This window comes from Cucurbita maxima, unplaced genomic scaffold (assembly GCF_002738345.1).
Source record: "Cucurbita maxima cultivar Rimu unplaced genomic scaffold, Cmax_1.0 Cma_Scf00513, whole genome shotgun sequence".
NCBI classification, from domain to species: domain Eukaryota; kingdom Viridiplantae; phylum Streptophyta; class Magnoliopsida; order Cucurbitales; family Cucurbitaceae; genus Cucurbita; species Cucurbita maxima.
The window spans coordinates 9,343-14,740 of record NW_019272529.1 but is presented as its reverse complement, the minus strand read 5'-3'; the positions used below and the strand labels follow the sequence as shown (position 1 = coordinate 14,740).

The 5,398-nt window shown below is 48.7% G+C and overlaps 16 non-coding genes and 2 pseudogenes across 16 annotated transcripts; all 18 read left to right on the top strand.

Annotated features, from left to right (window-relative positions):
• The first annotated feature begins 608 nt into the window (after positions 1-608).
• Positions 609-727, top strand: LOC111474670. The gene has a single exon (XR_002716118.1). It is a non-coding gene; the product is annotated as a 5S ribosomal RNA (ribosomal RNA).
• A 133-nt stretch (positions 728-860) lies between these two features.
• On the top strand, positions 861-979 carry LOC111474683. The gene has a single exon (XR_002716130.1). It is a non-coding gene; the product is annotated as a 5S ribosomal RNA (ribosomal RNA).
• A 131-nt stretch (positions 980-1,110) lies between these two features.
• Positions 1,111-1,229, top strand: LOC111474686. The gene has a single exon (XR_002716131.1). It is a non-coding gene; the product is annotated as a 5S ribosomal RNA (ribosomal RNA).
• A 133-nt stretch (positions 1,230-1,362) lies between these two features.
• Positions 1,363-1,481, top strand: LOC111474682. Its single transcript, XR_002716129.1, has one exon. It is a non-coding gene; the product is annotated as a 5S ribosomal RNA (ribosomal RNA).
• Positions 1,482-1,681: 200 nt separating this feature from the next.
• On the top strand, positions 1,682-1,800 carry LOC111474684 (annotated as a pseudogene).
• A 131-nt stretch (positions 1,801-1,931) lies between these two features.
• LOC111474674 lies at positions 1,932-2,050 on the top strand. Its single transcript, XR_002716122.1, has one exon. It is a non-coding gene; the product is annotated as a 5S ribosomal RNA (ribosomal RNA).
• A 133-nt stretch (positions 2,051-2,183) lies between these two features.
• LOC111474679 lies at positions 2,184-2,302 on the top strand. Its single transcript, XR_002716126.1, has one exon. It is a non-coding gene; the product is annotated as a 5S ribosomal RNA (ribosomal RNA).
• A 200-nt stretch (positions 2,303-2,502) lies between these two features.
• Positions 2,503-2,621, top strand: LOC111474688. Its single transcript, XR_002716133.1, has one exon. It is a non-coding gene; the product is annotated as a 5S ribosomal RNA (ribosomal RNA).
• A 133-nt stretch (positions 2,622-2,754) lies between these two features.
• On the top strand, positions 2,755-2,872 carry LOC111474681. The gene has a single exon (XR_002716128.1). It is a non-coding gene; the product is annotated as a 5S ribosomal RNA (ribosomal RNA).
• A 133-nt stretch (positions 2,873-3,005) lies between these two features.
• Positions 3,006-3,124, top strand: LOC111474672. Its single transcript, XR_002716120.1, has one exon. It is a non-coding gene; the product is annotated as a 5S ribosomal RNA (ribosomal RNA).
• A 133-nt stretch (positions 3,125-3,257) lies between these two features.
• Positions 3,258-3,376, top strand: LOC111474680. Its single transcript, XR_002716127.1, has one exon. It is a non-coding gene; the product is annotated as a 5S ribosomal RNA (ribosomal RNA).
• Positions 3,377-3,509: 133 nt separating this feature from the next.
• LOC111474676 lies at positions 3,510-3,628 on the top strand. Its single transcript, XR_002716124.1, has one exon. It is a non-coding gene; the product is annotated as a 5S ribosomal RNA (ribosomal RNA).
• A 133-nt stretch (positions 3,629-3,761) lies between these two features.
• Positions 3,762-3,880, top strand: LOC111474673. The gene has a single exon (XR_002716121.1). It is a non-coding gene; the product is annotated as a 5S ribosomal RNA (ribosomal RNA).
• Positions 3,881-4,013: 133 nt separating this feature from the next.
• LOC111474671 lies at positions 4,014-4,132 on the top strand. Its single transcript, XR_002716119.1, has one exon. It is a non-coding gene; the product is annotated as a 5S ribosomal RNA (ribosomal RNA).
• A 133-nt stretch (positions 4,133-4,265) lies between these two features.
• LOC111474687 lies at positions 4,266-4,384 on the top strand. Its single transcript, XR_002716132.1, has one exon. It is a non-coding gene; the product is annotated as a 5S ribosomal RNA (ribosomal RNA).
• A 133-nt stretch (positions 4,385-4,517) lies between these two features.
• On the top strand, positions 4,518-4,636 carry LOC111474677. Its single transcript, XR_002716125.1, has one exon. It is a non-coding gene; the product is annotated as a 5S ribosomal RNA (ribosomal RNA).
• A 133-nt stretch (positions 4,637-4,769) lies between these two features.
• On the top strand, positions 4,770-4,885 carry LOC111474685 (annotated as a pseudogene).
• A 133-nt stretch (positions 4,886-5,018) lies between these two features.
• LOC111474675 lies at positions 5,019-5,137 on the top strand. The gene has a single exon (XR_002716123.1). It is a non-coding gene; the product is annotated as a 5S ribosomal RNA (ribosomal RNA).
• The last annotated feature ends 261 nt before the right edge of the window (positions 5,138-5,398 follow it).

Genomic DNA, 5,398 nt, shown 5'->3' with positions numbered 1-5,398 from the left:
CTAAATCTTGTTTCCAAATCATTTCTTATCTTAGTGTTCACAAATTTTGTTGACCATTCTATTTTTAATCTATTAATTTGGCTACGGATATAAATTTAATCTAATATATTTACTAGCATTCCTATAAATGATTGACATTGAGTTTCTAACTGAAAGCTAAACCATTTTAATAATTCCATGAAGATCTAACTTCCGTTCTTGAGCTTCTAGTATCCAAATTGTTTCAAATTTTCTTCCACAGACTCCTCTTATTGTGTCTAGTTTCTAGAACCATAAATTTTTTTCATGAGAACCAGCATGGAAGGAGGTTCAGATTTAGAAAAACAAAAGAAGAAGATGAAACGTATATTTCCACCATTTCTGTAACGACCCTAAATTTTCACACACTCATAGTCACTACTAACGTCTCATGCTTATCTATAATGCGGAAATATAACTCTTACATGAACATCATTTATAACGTAAACTTCAAAAACGCTTAAAACAACTTTTTCTCTGGAAAACACAGCCATGGTCTTACGTATGAGAACCTCCCCCGCTCACGCCCATCGCGTTTCGATCATGCCGCCCCGCATGCGTTAAATCCGATTTTGTGCGCATGGCATGTCGGGTGCGATCATACCAGCACTAATGCACCGGATCCCATCAGAACTCCGCAGTTAAGCGTGCTTGGGCGAGAGTAGTACTAAGTTGGGTGACCACTTGGGAAGTCCTCGTGTTGCACCCCTTTTTTTCTTTCAATTTCTCCCAGTTCTTTTCTTCCTTTGTCTACAAATGAGAACCTCCCCCGCTCACGCCCATCGCGTTTCGATCATGCCGCCCCGCATGCGTTATCTCCAATTTTGTGCGCATGGCATGTCGGGTGCGATCATGCCAGCACTAATAAACCTGTTCCCATCAGAACCTCGCAGTTAAGCGTGCTTGGGCGAGAGTAGTACTAAGTTGGGTGACCACTTGGGAAGTCCTCGTGTTGCACGCCTTTTTTTCTTTCAATTTCTCCCAGTTCTTTTCTTCCTTTCTCTATAAATGAGCCCCTCCCCCGCTCACGCCCATCGCGTTTCGATCATGCCGCCCCGCATGCGTTAAATCCGATTTTGTGCGCATGACGTCGGGTGCGATCATACCAGCACTAATGCACCGGATCCCATCAGAACTCCGCAGATAAGCGTGCTTGGGCGAGAGTAGTACTAAGTTGGGTGACCACTTGGGAAGTCCTCGTGTTGCACCCCTTTTTTTCTTTCAATTTCTCCGAGTTCTTTTCTTCCTTTCTCTACAAATGAGAACCTCCCCCGCTCACGCCCATCGCGTTTCGATCATGCCGCCCCGCATGCGTTAAATCCGATTTTGTGCGCATGGCATGTCGGGTGCGATCATACCAGCACTAAAGCACCGGATCCCATTAGAACTCTGCAGTTAAGCGTGCTTGGGCGAGAGTAGTACTAAGTTGGGTGACCACTTGGGAAGTCCTCGTGTTGCACCCCTTTTTTTCTTTCAATTTCTCCCAGTTCTTTTCTTCCTTTCTCTACAAATGAGAACCTCCCCCGCTCATGCCCATCGCGTTTCGATCATGCCGCCCCGCATGCGTTAAATCGGATTTCGTGTGCATGGCATGTCGTGTGCTATTATACTAGCACCAATGCACCGTATCTCATCAGATCGGATTTCGTGTGCATGGCATGTCGTGTGCTATTATACTAGCACCAATGCACCGTATCTCATCAGAACTCTGCAGTTAAGCGTGCTTGGGCGAGAGTAGTACTAAGTTGGGTGACCACTTGGGAATTCCTTGTGTTGCACCCCTTTTTTTCTTTCAATTTCTCCCAGTTCTTTTCTTCCTTTCTCTACAAATGAGAACCTCCCCCGCTCACGCCCATCGCGTTTCGATCATGCCGCCCCGCATGCGTTAAATCCGATTTTGTGCGCATGACGTCGGGTGCGATCATACCAGCACTAATGCACCGGATCCCATCAGAACTCCGCATTTAAGCGTGCTTGGGCGAGAGTAGTACTTAGTTGGGTGACCACTTGGGAAGTCCTCGTGTTGCACCTCTTTTTTTCTTTCAATTTCTCCCAGTTCTTTTCTTCCTTTGTCTACAAATGAGAACCTCCCCCGCTCACGCCCATCGTGTTTCGATCATGCCGCCCCGCATGCGTTAAATCCGATTTTGTGCGCATGGCATGTCGGGTGCGATCATACCAGCACTAATGCACCGGATCCCATCAGAACTCTGCAGGTAAGCGAGCTTGGGCGAGAGTAGTACTAAGTTGGGTGACCACTTGGGAAGTCCTCGTGTTGCACCTCTTTTTTTGCTTGGGCGAGAGTAGTACTAAGTTGGGTGACCACTTGGGAAGTCCTCGTGTTGCACCTCTTTTTTTCTTTCCATTTCTCCCAGTTCTTTTCTTCCTTTGTCTACAAATGAGAACCTCCCCCGCTCACGCTCATCGCGTTTCGATCATGACGCCCCGCATGCGTTAAATCCGATTTTGTGCGCATGGCATATCGGGTGCGATCATACCAGCACTAATGCACCGGATCCCATCAGAACTCCGCATTTAAGCGTGCTTGGGCGAGAGTAGTACTAAGTTGGGTGACCACTTGGGAAGTCCTCGTGTTGCACCCCTTTTTTTCTTTCAATTTCTCCGAGTTCTTTTCTTCCTTTCTCTACAAATGAGAACCTCCCCCGCTCACGCTCATCGCGTTTCGATCATGCCGCCCCGCATGCGTTAAATCCGATTTTGTGCGCATTGCATATCGGGTTGATCATACCAGCACTAATGCACCGGATCCCATCAGAACTCCGCAGTTAAGCGTCCTTGGGCGTGAGTAGTACCAAGTTGGGTGACCACTTGGGAAGTCCTCGTGTTGCACCCCTTTTTTTCTTTCAATTTATCCCAGTTCTTTTCTTCCTTTCTCTACAAATGAGAACCTCCCCCGCTCACGCCCATCGCGTTTCGATCATGCCGCCCCGCATGCGTTAAATCCGATCTTGTGCGCATGGCATGCCGGGTGCGATCATACCAGCACTAATGCACCGGATCTCATCAGAACTCCGCATTTAAGCGTGCTTGGGCGAGAGTAGTACTAAGTTGGGTGACCACTTGGGAAGTCCTCGTGTTGCACCCCTTTTTTTCTTTCAATTTCTCCGAGTTCTTTTCTTCCTTTCTCTACAAATGAGAACCTCCCCCGCTCACGCCCATCGCGTTTCGATCATGCCGCCCCGCATGCGTTAAATCCGATTTTGTGCGCATGACATGTCGGGTGCGATCATACCAGAACTAATGCACTGGATCCCATCAGAACTCCGCATTTAAGCGTGCTTGGGCGAGAGTAGTACTTAGTTGGGTGACCACTTGGGAAGTCCTCGTGTTGCACCTCTTTTTTTCTTTCAATTTCTCCCAGTTCTTTTCTTCCTTTGTCTACAAATGAGAACCTCCCCCGCTCACGCCCATCGCGTTTCGATCATGCCGCCCCGCATGCGTTAAATCCGATTTTGTGCGCATGGCATGTCGGGTGCGATCATACCAGCACTAATGCACCGGATCCCATCAGAACTCTGCAGTTAAGCGAGCTTGGGCGAGATTAGTACTAAGTTGGGTGACCACTTGGGAAGTCCTCGTGTTGCACCTCTTTTTTTCTTTTAATTTCTCCCAGTTCTTTTCTTCCTTTGTCTACAAATGAGAACCTCCCCCGCTCACGCTCATCGCGTTTCGATCATGACGCCCCGCATGCGTTAAATCCGATTTTGTGCGCATGGCATATCGGGTGCGATCATACCAGCACTAATGCACCGGATCCCATCAGAACTCCGCATTTAAGCGTGCTTGGGCGAGAGTAGTACTAAGTTGGGTGACCACTTGGGAAGTCCTCGTGTTGCACCCGTTTTTTTCTTTCAATTTCTCCGAGTTCTTTTCTTCCTTTCTCTACAAATGAGAACCTCCCCCGCTCACGCTCATCGCGTTTCGATCATGCCGCCCCGCATGCGTTAAATCCGATTTTGTGCGCATGGCATATCGGGTGCGATCATACCAGCACTAATGCACCGGATCCCATCAGAACTCCGCAGTTAAGCGTCCTTGGGCGTGAGTAGTACTAAGTTGGGTGACCACTTGGGAAGTCCTCGTGTTGCACCCCTTTTTTTCTTTCAATTTATCCCAGTTCTTTTCTTCCTTTCTCTACAAATGAGAACCTCCCCCGCTCACGCCCATCGCGTTTCGATCATGCCGCCCCGCATGCGTTAAATCCGATTTTGTGCGCATGGCATGCCGGGTGCGATCATACCAGCACTAATGCACCGGATCCCATCAGAACTCCGCATTTAAGCGTGCTTGGGCGAGGGTAGTACTAAGTTGGGTGACCACTTGGGAAGTCCTCGTGTTGCACCCCTTTTTTTCTTTCAATTTCTCCGAGTTCTTTTCTTCCTTTCTCTACAAATGAGAACCTCCCCCGCTCACGCCCATCGCGTTTCGATCATGCCGCCCCGCATGCGTTAAATCCGATTTTGTGCGCATGGCATGTCGGGTGCGATCATACCAGCACTAATGCACCGGATCCCATCAGAACTCTGCAGTTAAGCTTGCTTGGGTGAGAGTAGTACTAAGTTGGGTGACCACTTGGGAAGTCCTCGTGTTGCACCCCTTTTCTTCATTCAATTTCTCCCAGTTCTTTTCTTCCTTTCTCTACAAATGAGAACCTCCCCCGCTCACGCCCATCGCGTTTCGATCATGCCGCCCCGCATGCGTTAAATCCGATTTTGTGCGCATGGCATGTCGGGTGCGATCATACCAGCACTAATGCACTCTCCATCAGAACTCCGCAGTTAAGCGTGCTTGGGCGAGAGTAGTACTAAGTCGGCTGACCACTTGGGAAGTCCTCGTGTTGCACCCATTTTTTTCTTTCAATTTCTCCGAGTTCTTTTCTTCCTTTCTCTACAAATGAGAACCTCCCCCGCTCACGCCCATCGCGTTTCGATCATGCCGCCCCGCATGCGTTAAATCCGATTTTGTGCGCATGGCATGTCGGGTGCGATCATACCAGCACTAATGCACCGGATCCCATCAGAACTCCGCAGTCAAGCGTGGTTGGGCGAGAGTAGTACTAAGTTGGGTGACCACTTGGGAAGTCCTCGTGTTGCACCCCTTTTTTTCTTTCAATTTCTCCCAGTTCTTTTCTTCCTTTCTCTACAAATGAGAACCTCCCCCGCTCACGCCCATCGCGTTTCGATCATGCCGCCCCGCATGCGTTAAATCCGATTTTGTGCGCATGGCATGTCGGGTGCGATCATACCAGCACTAATGCACCGGATCCCATCAGAATTTCGCGGTTAAGCGTGTGGCCACTTGGGAAGGTAAGCTAATATATGGATAAAGCAATTCTTATAGTAGCAAGCTAGCCCCTTAT